Source organism: Hyla sarda, unplaced genomic scaffold (genome assembly GCF_029499605.1).
Source record: "Hyla sarda isolate aHylSar1 unplaced genomic scaffold, aHylSar1.hap1 scaffold_420, whole genome shotgun sequence".
NCBI lineage: Eukaryota > Metazoa > Chordata > Amphibia > Anura > Hylidae > Hyla > Hyla sarda.
Genome location: NW_026610435.1, coordinates 39,300 through 59,804, shown reverse-complemented (window position 1 = coordinate 59,804; position 20,505 = coordinate 39,300). Strand labels below are relative to the sequence as shown.

At 45.6% G+C, this 20,505-nt stretch overlaps 8 non-coding genes across 8 annotated transcripts; all 8 read right to left on the bottom strand.

Annotated features, from left to right (window-relative positions):
• Positions 1-1,506: 1,506 nt before the first annotated feature.
• Positions 1,507-1,697, bottom strand: LOC130333958 (U2 spliceosomal RNA). Its single transcript, XR_008875995.1, has one exon. It is a non-coding gene; the product is annotated as a U2 spliceosomal RNA (small nuclear RNA).
• Positions 1,698-3,788: 2,091 nt separating this feature from the next.
• On the bottom strand, positions 3,789-3,979 carry LOC130333957 (U2 spliceosomal RNA). Its single transcript, XR_008875994.1, has one exon. It is a non-coding gene; the product is annotated as a U2 spliceosomal RNA (small nuclear RNA).
• Positions 3,980-6,065: 2,086 nt separating this feature from the next.
• On the bottom strand, positions 6,066-6,256 carry LOC130333956 (U2 spliceosomal RNA). The gene has a single exon (XR_008875993.1). It is a non-coding gene; the product is annotated as a U2 spliceosomal RNA (small nuclear RNA).
• Positions 6,257-8,340: 2,084 nt separating this feature from the next.
• Positions 8,341-8,534, bottom strand: LOC130333934 (U2 spliceosomal RNA). Its single transcript, XR_008875978.1, has one exon. It is a non-coding gene; the product is annotated as a U2 spliceosomal RNA (small nuclear RNA).
• Positions 8,535-12,118: 3,584 nt separating this feature from the next.
• Positions 12,119-12,309, bottom strand: LOC130333955 (U2 spliceosomal RNA). The gene has a single exon (XR_008875992.1). It is a non-coding gene; the product is annotated as a U2 spliceosomal RNA (small nuclear RNA).
• A 2,088-nt stretch (positions 12,310-14,397) lies between these two features.
• On the bottom strand, positions 14,398-14,588 carry LOC130333954 (U2 spliceosomal RNA). Its single transcript, XR_008875991.1, has one exon. It is a non-coding gene; the product is annotated as a U2 spliceosomal RNA (small nuclear RNA).
• Positions 14,589-16,674: 2,086 nt separating this feature from the next.
• On the bottom strand, positions 16,675-16,865 carry LOC130333953 (U2 spliceosomal RNA). The gene has a single exon (XR_008875990.1). It is a non-coding gene; the product is annotated as a U2 spliceosomal RNA (small nuclear RNA).
• A 2,104-nt stretch (positions 16,866-18,969) lies between these two features.
• Positions 18,970-19,160, bottom strand: LOC130333951 (U2 spliceosomal RNA). The gene has a single exon (XR_008875988.1). It is a non-coding gene; the product is annotated as a U2 spliceosomal RNA (small nuclear RNA).
• Positions 19,161-20,505: the final 1,345 nt, after the last annotated feature.

Genomic DNA, 20,505 nt, shown 5'->3' with positions numbered 1-20,505 from the left:
GTTGTTTACACTCTGCAAGGCCTGTGGAAGTGAGTGACATCATAGCACTGTAGTTCTGAGGGTTCAAGATGGATGCAACAATCTCCTGTTGCTTCTATGAAGGCCGTAATAGACGACATCACCAAACAGCTCCATAGTCACATACACAGCAAAGGAGAGATGTTGTTTACACCTAGTGATGTCAGTGGTATTGAGTGACATCACAGCACAGTGCTAAGGCTCCTGGGCCTGGACACAGCAGCGGCTGCAATATCTCAACGGAGAATACGTTTATATCTATGTGTGTGTGTGCGCATATATATATATATATATATATATATATATATATATATATATTTCTCCGCCGAAATCACTTTTAAACCCATTTCCACCTTTTTTTCCCTTCTCTTCCTCTTACTTTTTTTTCACGTTTTTTTACGTTTTTCTCCTTTTCGCCTCTTTTCTGGGCGTATTATTCTTCTTTTTCTTCTTTTTTTTCGTCTAATGCATACCCCATCAGTGCAGCAATGCTTATTCAATACCGCCAGCAGATGGAGACACTGGGGGATAATTTTCTAAGGATTTATACTGATTTTTCCTGTCTGAATTTGTCGCACAGAAAGTTGCAGGCCAAATATGTGTGACATTTCTGCGACTTTAGCTTCTAGAGCATTTTTACAACATTATACATAGGTGCTGAATACATAAAAAGCGACTGTTCAGCGACAGACAAGTCGCATCGGCTGAAAGTAGGCCAGAATGTCAGTCCATGTTGGAGCAGGTTTAGATACAGTCTAAAGCATAGATCTCAAAGTCTGTGCACAGAATTTAGCAAGGGCCTCGCACCTTCTGATGCATCAGGTAGGTGCACAATAGCATAGCCTAACCCTCTGTACTTTGGTCTATATTGATGCGGGACATAGACAGCCAGCTGATGACCAATCCATTAGTGCAATGGATGGCTGGAAGCATTTGTCTTTGCCTTTGCAATACCACAGAAGCAATGCATGGTCAATGTACAGCAATGACACACCTGTGTGAACAGCCAGGAGACCCCCCCCCCCATGTTATGTTACATAGTTACATAGTTAGTACGGTCGAAAAAAGACATATGTCCATCACGTTCAACCAGGGAATTAAGGGGTAGGGGTGTGGCGCGATATTGGGGAAGGGATGAGATTTTATATTTCTTCATAAGCATTAATCTTATTTTGTCAATTAGGAACATTCAGCACCCACCCGCTATCAAGGCAGCTGCCTATCATGTCATGCCCTACCTGCACAGGTGTGCTGGCTACTCAAATGATCCAATTAAGGAGGCCATTTAGTCAGCAGCAGCAGAAGTCCTGTGCCTGGACGCTCCAACAGGGGCCAGACACAAGCAGAAGCAGAAGCAGCAGAAGCAGCAGCAGCACCACCTTTTGTTTTTTGGCTGCAGCAGCAGCAAGGCCCACAGGGCTGGCTAGCTGGCTAGCCAGCAAGCAGGTAGCAATGAAAGTAGGAATCTTTCTTTTTAACCCTGTAAGGGGGTGGTGCACTGTACCCGAAGATACTGCCATATCGGGTCAATGCATAGGGCGACGGAAGCAAGCTTCGAAATCGGCCCCCGTTCTCAAAAATCCATTTAATATATGGTCCCCAGATAGGGGACGTATCAGATATTAAACTGATAAGAACAGATACTACACTTGATCTTAGCCAAAAGGCCGAGAAGCGATAACCGTGAAAGGGGCGGGCCCAACAAGGTCCCCTTCATGGGCACTATCACTGCTTGCTGTCAGGGAGGCTGCCAGACAATTTTCCATGCACACTCTGGGCTGGGGGGCAGTCAACCACCAGTACACACAGCAGAACCTAAACCCATACCATTATTGCTAAGCAGCAAGACAGGGGCCCATTGCACTCCCACGGGGCCTTTTTAAATGCAATCCATAACCCGGATTTGCCAGGAACCCTTCTTACTCCTCCTACTTGCATGTGACACTGGGCTTAGGATCTGCATAGGAAACACACACACAAGCACACACCTACCTTTGTTGCCTGCAGATGCCTCCTTGGCTGTCCCCAAACGGTATCAAACCAACACCCACGGGAAGCTGTAAGCATAGAGGACATGCCTGCACCCCATTGGACTTACCTGTGTGGGTTAAATCCGGGTTATTTGACAACCTATGGCGGTGATGGTTCTGCTCAGGCAGAGCAGTGCTGATGCTCCTCATAAAGCTGTCGCTGCTGTGAAGGTTCTAGGTGACATCACAAATCCCTTTGGTTACATACACAACAAAGCTGGGTTGTTGTTGTTTACACTCTGCAAGGCCTGTGGAAGTGAGTGACATCATAGCACTGTAGTTCTGAGGGTTCAAGATGGATGCAACAATCTCCTGTTGCTTCTATGAAGGCCGTAATAGACGACATCACCAAACAGCTCCATAGTCACATACACAGCAAAGGAGAGATGTTGTTTACACCTAGTGATGTCAGTGGTATTGAGTGACATCACAGCACAGTGCTAAGGCTCCTGGGCCTGGACACAGCAGCGGCTGCAATATCTCAACGGAGAATACGTTTATATCTATGTGTGTGTGTGCGCATATATATATATATATATATATATATATATATATATATATATATATATTTCTCCGCCGAAATCACTTTTAAACCCATTTCCACCTTTTTTTCCCTTCTCTTCCTCTTACTTTTTTTTCACGTTTTTTTACGTTTTTCTCCTTTTCGCCTCTTTTCTGGGCGTATTATTCTTCTTTTTCTTCTTTTTTTTCGTCTAATGCATACCCCATCAGTGCAGCAATGCTTATTCAATACCGCCAGCAGATGGAGACACTGGGGGATAATTTTCTAAGGATTTATACTGATTTTTCCTGTCTGAATTTGTCGCACAGAAAGTTGCAGGCCAAATATGTGTGACATTTCTGCGACTTTAGCTTCTAGAGCATTTTTACAACATTATACATAGGTGCTGAATACATAAAAAGCGACTGTTCAGCGACAGACAAGTCGCATCGGCTGAAAGTAGGCCAGAATGTCAGTCCATGTTGGAGCAGGTTTAGATACAGTCTAAAGCATAGATCTCAAAGTCTGTGCACAGAATTTAGCAAGGGCCTCGCACCTTCTGATGCATCAGGTAGGTGCACAATAGCATAGCCTAACCCTCTGTACTTTGGTCTATATTGATGCGGGACATAGACAGCCAGCTGATGACCAATCCATTAGTGCAATGGATGGCTGGAAGCATTTGTCTTTGCCTTTGCAATACCACAGAAGCAATGCATGGTCAATGTACAGCAATGACACACCTGTGTGAACAGCCAGGAGACCCCCCCCCCCCATGTTATGTTACATAGTTACATAGTTAGTACGGTCGAAAAAAGACATATGTCCATCACGTTCAACCAGGGAATTAAGGGGTAGGGGTGTGGCGCGATATTGGGGAAGGGATGAGATTTTATATTTCTTCATAAGCATTAATCTTATTTTGTCAATTAGGAACATTCAGCACCCACCCGCTATCAAGGCAGCTGCCTATCATGTCATGCCCTACCTGCACAGGTGTGCTGGCTACTCAAATGATCCAATTAAGGAGGCCATTTAGTCAGCAGCAGCAGAAGTCCTGTGCCTGGACGCTCCAACAGGGGCCAGACACAAGCAGAAGCAGAAGCAGCAGAAGCAGCAGCAGCACCACCTTTTGTTTTTTGGCTGCAGCAGCAGCAAGGCCCACAGGGCTGGCTAGCTGGCTAGCCAGCAAGCAGGTAGCAATGAAAGTAGGAATCTTTCTTTTTAACCCTGTAAGGGGGTGGTGCACTGTACCCGAAGATACTGCCATATCGGGTCAATGCATAGGGCGACGGAAGCAAGCTTCGAAATCGGCCCCCGTTCTCAAAAATCCATTTAATATATGGTCCCCAGATAGGGGACGTATCAGATATTAAACTGATAAGAACAGATACTACACTTGATCTTAGCCAAAAGGCCGAGAAGCGATAACCGTGAAAGGGGCGGGCCCAACAAGGTCCCCTTCATGGGCACTATCACTGCTTGCTGTCAGGGAGGCTGCCAGACAATTTTCCATGCACACTCTGGGCTGGGGGGCAGTCAACCACCAGTACACACAGCAGAACCTAAACCCATACCATTATTGCTAAGCAGCAAGACAGGGGCCCATTGCACTCCCACGGGGCCTTTTTAAATGCAATCCATAACCCGGATTTGCCAGGAACCCTTCTTACTCCTCCTACTTGCATGTGACACTGGGCTTAGGATCTGCATAGGAAACACACACACAAGCACACACCTACCTTTGTTGCCTGCAGATGCCTCCTTGGCTGTCCCCAAACGGTATCAAACCAACACCCACGGGAAGCTGTAAGCATAGAGGACATGCCTGCACCCCATTGGACTTACCTGTGTGGGTTAAATCCGGGTTATTTGACAACCTATGGCGGTGATGGTTCTGCTCAGGCAGAGCAGTGCTGATGCTCCTCATAAAGCTGTCGCTGCTGTGAAGGTTCTAGGTGACATCACAAATCCCTTTGGTTACATACACAACAAAGCTGGGTTGTTGTTGTTTACACTCTGCAAGGCCTGTGGAAGTGAGTGACATCATAGCACTGTAGTTCTGAGGGTTCAAGATGGATGCAACAATCTCCTGTTGCTTCTATGAAGGCCGTAATAGACGACATCACCAAACAGCTCCATAGTCACATACACAGCAAAGGAGAGATGTTGTTTACACCTAGTGATGTCAGTGGTATTGAGTGACATCACAGCACAGTGCTAAGGCTCCTGGGCCTGGACACAGCAGCGGCTGCAATATCTCAACGGAGAATACGTTTATATCTATGTGTGTGTGTGCGCATATATATATATATATATATATATATATATATATATATATATATTTCTCCGCCGAAATCACTTTTAAACCCATTTCCACCTTTTTTTCCCTTCTCTTCCTCTTACTTTTTTTTCACGTTTTTTTACGTTTTTCTCCTTTTCGCCTCTTTTCTGGGCGTATTATTCTTCTTTTTCTTCTTTTTTTTCGTCTAATGCATACCCCATCAGTGCAGCAATGCTTATTCAATACCGCCAGCAGATGGAGACACTGGGGGATAATTTTCTAAGGATTTATACTGATTTTTCCTGTCTGAATTTGTCGCACAGAAAGTTGCAGGCCAAATATGTGTGACATTTCTGCGACTTTAGCTTCTAGAGCATTTTTACAACATTATACATAGGTGCTGAATACATAAAAAGCGACTGTTCAGCGACAGACAAGTCGCATCGGCTGAAAGTAGGCCAGAATGTCAGTCCATGTTGGAGCAGGTTTAGATACAGTCTAAAGCATAGATCTCAAAGTCTGTGCACAGAATTTAGCAAGGGCCTCGCACCTTCTGATGCATCAGGTAGGTGCACAATAGCATAGCCTAACCCTCTGTACTTTGGTCTATATTGATGCGGGACATAGACAGCCAGCTGATGACCAATCCATTAGTGCAATGGATGGCTGGAAGCATTTGTCTTTGCCTTTGCAATACCACAGAAGCAATGCATGGTCAATGTACAGCAATGACACACCTGTGTGAACAGCCAGGAGACCCCCCCCCCCATGTTATGTTACATAGTTACATAGTTAGTACGGTCGAAAAAAGACATATGTCCATCACGTTCAACCAGGGAATTAAGGGGTAGGGGTGTGGCGCGATATTGGGGAAGGGATGAGATTTTATATTTCTTCATAAGCATTAATCTTATTTTGTCAATTAGGAACATTCAGCACCCACCCGCTATCAAGGCAGCTGCCTATCATGTCATGCCCTACCTGCACAGGTGTGCTGGCTACTCAAATGATCCAATTAAGGAGGCCATTTAGTCAGCAGCAGCAGAAGTCCTGTGCCTGGACGCTCCAACAGGGGCCAGACACAAGCAGAAGCAGAAGCAGCAGAAGCAGCAGCAGCACCACCTTTTGTTTTTTGGCTGCAGCAGCAGCAAGGCCCACAGGGCTGGCTAGCTGGCTAGCCAGCAAGCAGGTAGCAATGAAAGTAGGAATCTTTCTTTTTAACCCTGTAAGGGGGTGGTGCACTGTACCCGAAGATACTGCCATATCGGGTCAATGCATAGGGCGACGGAAGCAAGCTTCGAAATCGGCCCCCGTTCTCAAAAATCCATTTAATATATGGTCCCCAGATAGGGGACGTATCAGATATTAAACTGATAAGAACAGATACTACACTTGATCTTAGCCAAAAGGCCGAGAAGCGATAACCGTGAAAGGGGCGGGCCCAACAAGGTCCCCTTCATGGGCACTATCACTGCTTGCTGTCAGGGAGGCTGCCAGACAATTTTCCATGCACACTCTGGGCTGGGGGGCAGTCAACCACCAGTACACACAGCAGAACCTAAACCCATACCATTATTGCTAAGCAGCAAGACAGGGGCCCATTGCACTCCCACGGGGCCTTTTTAAATGCAATCCATAACCCGGATTTGCCAGGAACCCTTCTTACTCCTCCTACTTGCATGTGACACTGGGCTTAGGATCTGCATAGGAAACACACACACAAGCACACACCTACCTTTGTTGCCTGCAGATGCCTCCTTGGCTGTCCCCAAACGGTATCAAACCAACACCCACGGGAAGCTGTAAGCATAGAGGACATGCCTGCACCCCATTGGACTTACCTGTGTGGGTTAAATCCGGGTTATTTGACAACCTATGGCGGTGATGGTTCTGCTCAGGCAGAGCAGTGCTGATGCTCCTCATAAAGCTGTCGCTGCTGTGAAGGTTCTAGGTGACATCACAAATCCCTTTGGTTACATACACAACAAAGCTGGGTTGTTGTTGTTTACACTCTGCAAGGCCTGTGGAAGTGAGTGACATCATAGCACTGTAGTTCTGAGGGTTCAAGATGGATGCAACAATCTCCTGTTGCTTCTATGAAGGCCGTAATAGACGACATCACCAAACAGCTCCATAGTCACATACACAGCAAAGGAGAGATGTTGTTTACACCTAGTGATGTCAGTGGTATTGAGTGACATCACAGCACAGTGCTAAGGCTCCTGGGCCTGGACACAGCAGCGGCTGCAATATCTCAACGGAGAATACGTTTATATCTATGTGTGTGTGTGCGCATATATATATATATATATATATATATATATATATATATATATTTCTCCGCCGAAATCACTTTTAAACCCATTTCCACCTTTTTTTCCCTTCTCTTCCTCTTACTTTTTTTTCACGTTTTTTTACGTTTTTCTCCTTTTCGCCTCTTTTCTGGGCGTATTATTCTTCTTTTTCTTCTTTTTTTTCGTCTAATGCATACCCCATCAGTGCAGCAATGCTTATTCAATACCGCCAGCAGATGGAGACACTGGGGGATAATTTTCTAAGGATTTATACTGATTTTTCCTGTCTGAATTTGTCGCACAGAAAGTTGCAGGCCAAATATGTGTGACATTTCTGCGACTTTAGCTTCTAGAGCATTTTTACAACATTATACATAGGTGCTGAATACATAAAAAGCGACTGTTCAGCGACAGACAAGTCGCATCGGCTGAAAGTAGGCCAGAATGTCAGTCCATGTTGGAGCAGGTTTAGATACAGTCTAAAGCATAGATCTCAAAGTCTGTGCACAGAATTTAGCAAGGGCCTCGCACCTTCTGATGCATCAGGTAGGTGCACAATAGCATAGCCTAACCCTCTGTACTTTGGTCTATATTGATGCGGGACATAGACAGCCAGCTGATGACCAATCCATTAGTGCAATGGATGGCTGGAAGCATTTGTCTTTGCCTTTGCAATACCACAGAAGCAATGCATGGTCAATGTACAGCAATGACACACCTGTGTGAACAGCCAGGAGACCCCCCCCCCCATGTTATGTTACATAGTTACATAGTTAGTACGGTCGAAAAAAGACATATGTCCATCACGTTCAACCAGGGAATTAAGGGGTAGGGGTGTGGCGCGATATTGGGGAAGGGATGAGATTTTATATTTCTTCATAAGCATTAATCTTATTTTGTCAATTAGGAACATTCAGCACCCACCCGCTATCAAGGCAGCTGCCTATCATGTCATGCCCTACCTGCAAAGGTGTGCTGGCTACTCAAATGATCCAATTAAGGAGGCCATTTAGTCAGCAGCAGCAGAAGTCCTGTGCCTGGACGCTCCAACAGGGGCCAGACACAAGCAGAAGCAGAAGCAGCAGAAGCAGCAGCAGCACCACCTTTTGTTTTTTGGCTGCAGCAGCAGCAAGGCCCACAGGGCTGGCTAGCTGGCTAGCCAGCAAGCAGGTAGCAATGAAAGTAGGAATCTTTCTTTTTAACCCTGTAAGGGGGTGGTGCACTGTACCCGAAGATACTGCCATATCGGGTCAATGCATAGGGCGACGGAAGCAAGCTTCGAAATCGGCCCCCGTTCTCAAAAATCCATTTAATATATGGTCCCCAGATAGGGGACGTATCAGATATTAAACTGATAAGAACAGATTTGAAACTCAATTATTGTGTTCATCCTTGGGTAACATAATTTAATTTCTTTTCTTAAACACCAAATGAAATAAAAAGAAACATTTTAAAATCAATACATAAAGAAAAAACTCATAAAATAACTAAACCATACCTTACTTTCTAATTAACAAATCTCCATTAGAAAGTCATTCCCTTCCTCCAAGCATACACCGTTAGGAAATCAATCAAACCTAGACTGATATTCCCTCTAGTCACATCACTCTTGGCTTGAGATGCCAACCAGGCTGGAATTTTATACGCTTCAATGAAACGATTCATATCCGCCTTAAAAGAAAAATAAACTTTGTCCCGCACCTCCTCCTCCCGTGACTTAAATCTTGCTTTTAGCTCAATCATTTCTTTATCAAATGTCCGTCTTTCTGTTTCTGACAGATTCTCCAATAAACTTCCAAGCACACCACCATATTGTGACGGCACAAACTCTTCCACCTCTTTCTTTTTCTTCTGTTCCGCTGCTCTTCTTATTGGAACCTGTTCTAGCTCAGGCTCTTTTGCTTCAACTACTTCCTCTCGGCTTCTTTTAACCGCCTCTTTTTTCCCAACCTTTTTCTTGGGACAAGAGCCAAGAAGATGGCCCTCATTCCCACACAGATGGCACTTCTTCTTCTTCTCACAATTCTCCGCCTCATGACCTTCTTCTTGGCACTTGAAGCACCACAGGAATGTACATACATCCTTACTATGGCCATACTGCTTACACTTACGGCAAAACTCTTGCATGCCGGAGAAAAACAAGTCACCGTTTACCGTTCCAATTTTAAACCGCCCTGGCGGGACTATTAGCTTACCATCCACCGTTTCTTTAAATTTTACATCAAACTTCCATTTGGTAGTCCATAATCCAAACTGGTTCAAAATCTTACCTTTGGGCAATACATTATCACAAAATCTTAACAGGAAAGTAACAATGTCTTCTTCTGGTGTATATGGGCTGTACATTCTTACAGTCACCAGTCTTTCTCTGCGAGGGAAGTGTGGAATTATCCCCACTCCCTCCAGGACCGAACTTCCTTTCCTTTGCTGAAAACGGCTCCAGAATACATCATAGTCCTCTTCTGACATAAGCACAACATCATAGTATCCACTCTTTGGAAATTCCAGCATGGAAAGAATTTGTTCCTTCCTGATCTCCAAGAGCTTGAACAAAACATCCTCGACCACGAATACCAGGCCTCTCTCCTTTTTCTGCACATCCTGCAAGGAAATCCGCACTCCATTCCGTAATCTTGCGAAGGATGGTACACCTTCAGAAGCAGATCCACGATCTTCAGCCATCTCCAAGGTATCCAGGCACCTCCCCCACGCAAGCAGGTAGGTGTGGATCGCCTCCCGTTGTCTGGGGACTAGGCCGGCTCCCTAATAGCAGCAGGGGGGTGAAGTCCCTCCGTTAAGAAGGACGATCCCCCCAGGCAAAGGAGCCGGGTACCCCAGACACCCTCTGGCCAGACCAAGTGAGCAGAACTACACTTGATCTTAGCCAAAAGGCCGAGAAGCGATAACCGTGAAAGGGGCGGGCCCAACAAGGTCCCCTTCATGGGCACTATCACTGCTTGCTGTCAGGGAGGCTGCCAGACAATTTTCCATGCACACTCTGGGCTGGGGGGCAGTCAACCACCAGTACACACAGCAGAACCTAAACCCATACCATTATTGCTAAGCAGCAAGACAGGGGCCCATTGCACTCCCACGGGGCCTTTTTAAATGCAATCCATAACCCGGATTTGCCAGGAACCCTTCTTACTCCTCCTACTTGCATGTGACACTGGGCTTAGGATCTGCATAGGAAACACACACACAAGCACACACCTACCTTTGTTGCCTGCAGATGCCTCCTTGGCTGTCCCCAAACGGTATCAAACCAACACCCACGGGAAGCTGTAAGCATAGAGGACATGCCTGCACCCCATTGGACTTACCTGTGTGGGTTAAATCCGGGTTATTTGACAACCTATGGCGGTGATGGTTCTGCTCAGGCAGAGCAGTGCTGATGCTCCTCATAAAGCTGTCGCTGCTGTGAAGGTTCTAGGTGACATCACAAATCCCTTTGGTTACATACACAACAAAGCTGGGTTGTTGTTGTTTACACTCTGCAAGGCCTGTGGAAGTGAGTGACATCATAGCACTGTAGTTCTGAGGGTTCAAGATGGATGCAACAATCTCCTGTTGCTTCTATGAAGGCCGTAATAGACGACATCACCAAACAGCTCCATAGTCACATACACAGCAAAGGAGAGATGTTGTTTACACCTAGTGATGTCAGTGGTATTGAGTGACATCACAGCACAGTGCTAAGGCTCCTGGGCCTGGACACAGCAGCGGCTGCAATATCTCAACGGAGAATACGTTTATATCTATGTGTGTGTGTGCGCATATATATATATATATATATATATATATATATATATATATATATTTCTCCGCCGAAATCACTTTTAAACCCATTTCCACCTTTTTTTCCCTTCTCTTCCTCTTACTTTTTTTTCACGTTTTTTTACGTTTTTCTCCTTTTCGCCTCTTTTCTGGGCGTATTATTCTTCTTTTTCTTCTTTTTTTTCGTCTAATGCATACCCTATCAGTGCAGCAATGCTTATTCAATACCGCCAGCAGATGGAGACACTGGGGGATAATTTTCTAAGGATTTATACTGATTTTTCCTGTCTGAATTTGTCGCACAGAAAGTTGCAGCCCAAATATGTGTGACATTTCTGCGACTTTAGCTTCTAGAGCATTTTTACAACATTATACATAGGTGCTGAATACATAAAAAGCGACTGTTCAGCGACAGACAAGTCGCATCGGCTGAAAGTAGGCCAGAATGTCAGTCCATGTTGGAGCAGGTTTAGATACAGTCTAAAGCATAGATCTCAAAGTCTGTGCACAGAATTTAGCAAGGGCCTCGCACCTTCTGATGCATCAGGTAGGTGCACAATAGCATAGCCTAACCCTCTGTACTTTGGTCTATATTGATGCGGGACATAGACAGCCAGCTGATGACCAATCCATTAGTGCAATGGATGGCTGGAAGCATTTGTCTTTGCCTTTGCAATACCACAGAAGCAATGCATGGTCAATGTACAGCAATGACACACCTGTGTGAACAGCCAGGAGACCCCCCCCCCCATGTTATGTTACATAGTTACATAGTTAGTACGGTCGAAAAAAGACATATGTCCATCACGTTCAACCAGGGAATTAAGGGGTAGGGGTGTGGCGCGATATTGGGGAAGGGATGAGATTTTATATTTCTTCATAAGCATTAATCTTATTTTGTCAATTAGGAACATTCAGCACCCACCCGCTATCAAGGCAGCTGCCTATCATGTCATGCCCTACCTGCACAGGTGTGCTGGCTACTCAAATGATCCAATTAAGGAGGCCATTTAGTCAGCAGCAGCAGAAGTCCTGTGCCTGGACGCTCCAACAGGGGCCAGACACAAGCAGAAGCAGAAGCAGCAGAAGCAGCAGCAGCACCACCTTTTGTTTTTTGGCTGCAGCAGCAGCAAGGCCCACAGGGCTGGCTAGCTGGCTAGCCAGCAAGCAGGTAGCAATGAAAGTAGGAATCTTTCTTTTTAACCCTGTAAGGGGGTGGTGCACTGTACCCGAAGATACTGCCATATCGGGTCAATGCATAGGGCGACGGAAGCAAGCTTCGAAATCGGCCCCCGTTCTCAAAAATCCATTTAATATATGGTCCCCAGATAGGGGACGTATCAGATATTAAACTGATAAGAACAGATACTACACTTGATCTTAGCCAAAAGGCCGAGAAGCGATAACCGTGAAAGGGGCGGGCCCAACAAGGTCCCCTTCATGGGCACTATCACTGCTTGCTGTCAGGGAGGCTGCCAGACAATTTTCCATGCACACTCTGGGCTGGGGGGCAGTCAACCACCAGTACACACAGCAGAACCTAAACCCATACCATTATTGCTAAGCAGCAAGACAGGGGCCCATTGCACTCCCACGGGGCCTTTTTAAATGCAATCCATAACCCGGATTTGCCAGGAACCCTTCTTACTCCTCCTACTTGCATGTGACACTGGGCTTAGGATCTGCATAGGAAACACACACACAAGCACACACCTACCTTTGTTGCCTGCAGATGCCTCCTTGGCTGTCCCCAAACGGTATCAAACCAACACCCACGGGAAGCTGTAAGCATAGAGGACATGCCTGCACCCCATTGGACTTACCTGTGTGGGTTAAATCCGGGTTATTTGACAACCTATGGCGGTGATGGTTCTGCTCAGGCAGAGCAGTGCTGATGCTCCTCATAAAGCTGTCGCTGCTGTGAAGGTTCTAGGTGACATCACAAATCCCTTTGGTTACATACACAACAAAGCTGGGTTGTTGTTGTTTACACTCTGCAAGGCCTGTGGAAGTGAGTGACATCATAGCACTGTAGTTCTGAGGGTTCAAGATGGATGCAACAATCTCCTGTTGCTTCTATGAAGGCCGTAATAGACGACATCACCAAACAGCTCCATAGTCACATACACAGCAAAGGAGAGATGTTGTTTACACCTAGTGATGTCAGTGGTATTGAGTGACATCACAGCACAGTGCTAAGGCTCCTGGGCCTGGACACAGCAGCGGCTGCAATATCTCAACGGAGAATACGTTTATATCTATGTGTGTGTGTGCGCATATATATATATATATATATATATATATATATATATATATATATATTTCTCCGCCGAAATCACTTTTAAACCCATTTCCACCTTTTTTTCCCTTCTCTTCCTCTTACTTTTTTTTCACGTTTTTTTACGTTTTTCTCCTTTTCGCCTCTTTTCTGGGCGTATTATTCTTCTTTTTCTTCTTTTTTTTCGTCTAATGCATACCCCATCAGTGCAGCAATGCTTATTCAATACCGCCAGCAGATGGAGACACTGGGGGATAATTTTCTAAGGATTTATACTGATTTTTCCTGTCTGAATTTGTCGCACAGAAAGTTGCAGGCCAAATATGTGTGACATTTCTGCGACTTTAGCTTCTAGAGCATTTTTACAACATTATACATAGGTGCTGAATACATAAAAAGCGACTGTTCAGCGACAGACAAGTCGCATCGGCTGAAAGTAGGCCAGAATGTCAGTCCATGTTGGAGCAGGTTTAGATACAGTCTAAAGCATAGATCTCAAAGTCTGTGCACAGAATTTAGCAAGGGCCTCGCACCTTCTGATGCATCAGGTAGGTGCACAATAGCATAGCCTAACCCTCTGTACTTTGGTCTATATTGATGCGGGACATAGACAGCCAGCTGATGACCAATCCATTAGTGCAATGGATGGCTGGAAGCATTTGTCTTTGCCTTTGCAATACCACAGAAGCAATGCATGGTCAATTTACAGCAATGACACACCTGTGTGAACAGCCAGGAGACCCCCCCCCCCATGTTATGTTACATAGTTACATAGTTAGTACGGTCGAAAAAAGACATATGTCCATCACGTTCAACCAGGGAATTAAGGGGTAGGGGTGTGGCGCGATATTGGGGAAGGGATGAGATTTTATATTTCTTCATAAGCATTAATCTTATTTTGTCAATTAGGAACATTCAGCACCCACCCGCTATCAAGGCAGCTGCCTATCATGTCATGCCCTACCTGCACAGGTGTGCTGGCTACTCAAATGATCCAATTAAGGAGGCCATTTAGTCAGCAGCAGCAGAAGTCCTGTGCCTGGACGCTCCAACAGGGGCCAGACACAAGCAGAAGCAGAAGCAGCAGAAGCAGCAGCAGCACCACCTTTTGTTTTTTGGCTGCAGCAGCAGCAAGGCCCACAGGGCTGGCTAGCTGGCTAGCCAGCAAGCAGGTAGCAATGAAAGTAGGAATCTTTCTTTTTAACCCTGTAAGGGGGTGGTGCACTGTACCCGAAGATACTGCCATATCGGGTCAATGCATAGGGCGACGGAAGCAAGCTTCGAAATCGGCCCCCGTTCTCAAAAATCCATTTAATATATGGTCCCCAGATAGGGGACGTATCAGATATTAAACTGATAAGAACAGATACTACACTTGATCTTAGCCAAAAGGCCGAGAAGCGATAACCGTGAAAGGGGCGGGCCCAACAAGGTCCCCTTCATGGGCACTATCACTGCTTGCTGTCAGGGAGGCTGCCAGACAATTTTCCATGCACACTCTGGGCTGGGGGGCAGTCAACCACCAGTACACACAGCAGAACCTAAACCCATACCATTATTGCTAAGCAGCAAGACAGGGGCCCATTGCACTCCCACGGGGCCTTTTTAAATGCAATCCATAACCCGGATTTGCCAGGAACCCTTCTTACTCCTCCTACTTGCATGTGACACTGGGCTTAGGATCTGCATAGGAAACACACACACAAGCACACACCTACCTTTGTTGCCTGCAGATGCCTCCTTGGCTGTCCCCAAACGGTATCAAACCAACACCCACGGGAAGCTGTAAGCATAGAGGACATGCCTGCACCCCATTGGACTTACCTGTGTGGGTTAAATCCGGGTTATTTGACAACCTATGGCGGTGATGGTTCTGCTCAGGCAGAGCAGTGCTGATGCTCCTCATAAAGCTGTCGCTGCTGTGAAGGTTCTAGGTGACATCACAAATCCCTTTGGTTACATACACAACAAAGCTGGGTTGTTGTTGTTTACACTCTGCAAGGCCTGTGGAAGTGAGTGACATCATAGCACTGTAGTTCTGAGGGTTCAAGATGGATGCAACAATCTCCTGTTGCTTCTATGAAGGCCGTAATAGACGACATCACCAAACAGCTCCATAGTCACATACACAGCAAAGGAGAGATGTTGTTTACACCTAGTGATGTCAGTGGTATTGAGTGACATCACAGCACAGTGCTAAGGCTCCTGGGCCTGGACACAGCAGCGGCTGCAATATCTCAACGGAGAATACGTTTATATCTATGTGTGTGTGTGCGCATATATATATATATATATATATATATATATATATATATATATATTTCTCCGCCGAAATCACTTTTAAACCCATTTCCACCTTTTTTTCCCTTCTCTTCCTCTTACTTTTTTTTCACGTTTTTTTACGTTTTTCTCCTTTTCGCCTCTTTTCTGGGCGTATTATTCTTCTTTTTCTTCTTTTTTTTCGTCTAATGCATACCCCATCAGTGCAGCAATGCTTATTCAATACCGCCAGCAGATGGAGACACTGGGGGATAATTTTCTAAGGATTTATACTGATTTTTCCTGTCTGAATTTGTCGCACAGAAAGTTGCAGGCCAAATATGTGTGACATTTCTGCGACTTTAGCTTCTAGAGCATTTTTACAACATTATACATAGGTGCTGAATACATAAAAAGCGACTGTTCAGCGACAGACAAGTCGCATCGGCTGAAAGTAGGCCAGAATGTCAGTCCATGTTGGAGCAGGTTTAGATACAGTCTAAAGCATAGATCTCAAAGTCTGTGCACAGAATTTAGCAAGGGCCTCGCACCTTCTGATGCATCAGGTAGGTGCACAATAGCATAGCCTAACCCTCTGTACTTTGGTCTATATTGATGCGGGACATAGACAGCCAGCTGATGACCAATCCATTAGTGCAATGGATGGCTGGAAGCATTTGTCTTTGCCTTTGCAATACCACAGAAGCAATGCATGGTCAATGTACAGCAATGACACACCTGTGTGAACAGCCAGGAGACCCCCCCCCCCATGTTATGTTACATAGTTACATAGTTAGTACGGTCGAAAAAAGACATATGTCCATCACGTTCAACCAGGGAATTAAGGGGTAGGGGTGTGGCGCGATATTGGGGAAGGGATGAGATTTTATATTTCTTCATAAGCATTAATCTTATTTTGTCAATTAGGAACATTCAGCACCCACCCGCTATCAAGGCAGCTGCCTATCATGTCATGCCCTACCTGCACAGGTGTGCTGGCTACTCAAATGATCCAATTAAGGAGGCCATTTAGTCAGCAGCAGCAGAAGTCCTGTGCCTGGACGCTCCAACAGGGGCCAGACACAAGCAGAAGCAGAAGCAGCAGAAGCAGCAGCAGCACCACCTTTTGTTTTTTGGCTGCAGCAGCAGCAAGGCCCACAGGGCTGGCTAGCTGGCTAGCCAGCAAGCAGGTAGCAATGAAAGTAGGAATCTTTCTTTTTAACCCTGTAAGGGGGTGGTGCACTGTACCCGAAGATACTGCCATATCGGGTCAATGCATAGGGCGACGGAAGCAAGCTTCGAAATCGGCCCCCGTTCTCAAAAATCCATTTAATATATGGTCCCCAGATAGGGGACGTATCAGATATTAAACTGATAAGAACAGATACTACACTTGATCTTAGCCAAAAGGCCGAGAAGCGATAACCGTGAAAGGGGCGGGCCCAACAAGGTCCCCTTCATGGGCACTATCACTGCTTGCTGTCAGGGAGGCTGCCAGACAATTTTCCATGCACACTCTGGGCTGGGGGGCAGTCAACCACCAGTACACACAGCAGAACCTAAACCCATACCATTATTGCTAAGCAGCAAGACAGGGGCCCATTGCACTCCCACGGGGCCTTTTTAAATGCAATCCATAACCCGGATTTGCCAGGAACCCTTCTTACTCCTCCTACTTGCATGTGACACTGGGCTTAGGATCTGCATAGGAAACACACACACAAGCACACACCTACCTTTGTTGCCTGCAGATGCCTCCTTGGCTGTCCCCAAACGGTATCAAACCAACACCCACGGGAAGCTGTAAGCATAGAGGACATGCCTGCACCCCATTGGACTTACCTGTGTGGGTTAAATCCGGGTTATTTGACAACCTATGGCGGTGATGGTTCTGCTCAGGCAGAGCAGTGCTGATGCTCCTCATAAAGCTGTCGCTGCTGTGAAGGTTCTAGGTGACATCACAAATCCCTTTGGTTACATACACAACAAAGCTGGGTTGTTGTTGTTTACACTCTGCAAGGCCTGTGGAAGTGAGTGACATCATAGCACTGTAGTTCTGAGGGTTCAAGATGGATGCAACAATCTCCTGTTGCTTCTATGAAGGCCGTAATAGACGACATCACCAAACAGCTCCATAGTCACATACACAGCAAAGGAGAGATGTTGTTTACACCTAGTGATGTCAGTGGTATTGAGTGACATCACAGCACAGTGCTAAGGCTCCTGGGCCTGGACACAGCAGCGGCTGCAATATCTCAACGGAGAATACGTTTATATCTATGTGTGTGTGTGCGCATATATATATATATGTATATATATATATATATATATATATATATATATATATATATATATATTTCTCCGCCGAAATCACTTTTAAACCCATTTCCACCTTTTTTTCCCTTCTCTTCCTCTTACTTTTTTTTCACGTTTTTTTACGTTTTTCTCCTTTTCGCCTCTTTTCTGGGCGTATTATTCTTCTTTTTCTTCTTTTTTTTCGTCTAATGCATACCCCATCAGTGCAGCAATGCTTATTCAATACCGCCAGCAGATGGAGACACTGGGGGATAATTTTCTAAGGATTTATACTGATTTTTCCTGTCTGAATTTGTCGCACAGAAAGTTGCAGGCCAAATATGTGTGACATTTCTGCGACTTTAGCTTCTAGAGCATTTTTACAACATTATACATAGGTGCTGAATACATAAAAAGCGACTGTTCAGCGACAGACAAGTCGCATCGGCTGAAAGTAGGCCAGAATGTCAGTCCATGTTGGAGCAGGTTTAGATACAGTCTAAAGCATAGATCTCAAAGTCTGTGCACAGAATTTAGCAAGGGCCTCGCACCTTCTGATGCATCAGGTAGGTGCACAATAGCATAGCCTAACCCTCTGTACTTTGGTCTATATTGATGCGGGACATAGACAGCCAGCTGATGACCAATCCATTAGTGCAATGGATGGCTGGAAGCATTTGTCTTTGCCTTTGCAATACCACAGAAGCAATGCATGGTCAATGTACAGCAATGACACACCTGTGTGAACAGCCAGGAGACCCCCCCCCCCATGTTATGTTACATAGTTACATAGTTAGTACGGTCGAAAAAAGACATATGTCCATCACGTTCAACCAGGGAATTAAGGGGTAGGGGTGTGGCGCGATATTGGGGAAGGGATGAGATTTTATATTTCTTCATAAGCATTAATCTTATTTTGTCAATTAGGAACATTCAGCACCCACCCGCTATCAAGGCAGCTGCCTATCATGTCATGCCCTACCTGCACAGGTGTGCTGGCTACTCAAATGATCCAATTAAGGAGGCCATTTAGTCAGCAGCAGCAGAAGTCCTGTGCCTGGACGCTCCAACAGGGGCCAGACACAAGCAGAAGCAGAAGCAGCAGAAGCAGCAGCAGCACCACCTTTTGTTTTTTGGCTGCAGCAGCAGCAAGGCCCACAGGGCTGGCTAGCTGGCTAGCCAGCAAGCAGGTAGCAATGAAAGTAGGAATCTTTCTTTTTAACCCTGTAAGGGGGTGGTGCACTGTACCCGAAGATACTGCCATATCGGGTCAATGCATAGGGCGACGGAAGCAAGCTTCGAAATCGGCCCCCGTTCTCAAAAATCCATTTAATATATGGTCCCCAGATAGGGGACGTATCAGATATTAAACTGATAAGAACAGATACTACACTTGATCTTAGCCAAAAGGCCGAGAAGCGATAACCGTGAAAGGGGCGGGCCCAACAAGGTCCCCTTCATGGGCACTATCACTGCTTGCTGTCAGGGAGGCTGCCAGACAATTTTCCATGCACACTCTGGGCTGGGGGGCAGTCAACCACCAGTACACACAGCAGAACCTAAACCCATACCATTATTGCTAAGCAGCAAGACAGGGGCCCATTGCACTCCCACGGGGCCTTTTTAAATGCAATCCATAACCCGGATTTGCCAGGAACCCTTCTTACTCCTCCTACTTGCATGTGACACTGGGCTTAGGATCTGCATAGGAAACACACACACAAGCACACACCTACCTTTGTTGCCTGCAGATGCCTCCTTGGCTGTCCCCAAACGGTATCAAACCAACACCCACGGGAAGCTGTAAGCATAGAGGACATGCCTGCACCCCATTGGACTTACCTGTGTGGGTTAAATCCGGGTTATTTGACAACCTATGGCGGTGATGGTTCTGCTCAGGCAGAGCAGTGCTGATGCTCCTCATAAAGCTGTCGCTGCTGTGAAGGTTCTAGGTGACATCACAAATCCCTTTGGTTACATACACAACAAAGCTGGGTTGTTGTTGTTTACACTCTGCAAGGCCTGTGGAAGTGAGTGACATCATAGCACTGTAGTTCTGAGGGTTCAAGATGGATGCAACAATCTCCTGTTGCTTCTATGAAGGCCGTAATAGACGACATCACCAAACAGCTCCATAGTCACATACACAGCAAAGGAGAGATGTTGTTTACACCTAGTGATGTCAGTGGTATTGAGTGACATCACAGCACAGTGCTAAGGCTCCTGGGCCTGGACACAGCAGCGGCTGCAATATCTCAACGGAGAATACGTTTATATCTATGTGTGTGTGTGCGCATATATATATATATATATATATATATATATATATATATATATATTTCTCCGCCAAAATCACTTTTAAACCCATTTCCACCTTTTTTTCCCTTCTCTTCCTCTTACTTTTTTTTCACGTTTTTTTACGTTTTTCTCCTTTTCGCCTCTTTTCTGGGCGTATTATTCTTCTTTTTCTTCTTTTTTTTCGTCTAATGCATACCCCATCAGTGCAGCAATGCTTATTCAATACCGCCAGCAGATGGAGACACTGGGGGATAATTTTCTAAGGATTTATACTGATTTTTCCTGTCTGAATTTGTCGCACAGAAAGTTGCAGGCCAAATATGTGTGACATTTCTGCGACTTTAGCTTCTAGAGCATTTTTACAACATTATACATAGGTGCTGAATACATAAAAAGCGACTGTTCAGCGACAGACAAGTCGCATCGGCTGAAAGTAGGCCAGAATGTCAGTCCATGTTGGAGCAGGTTTA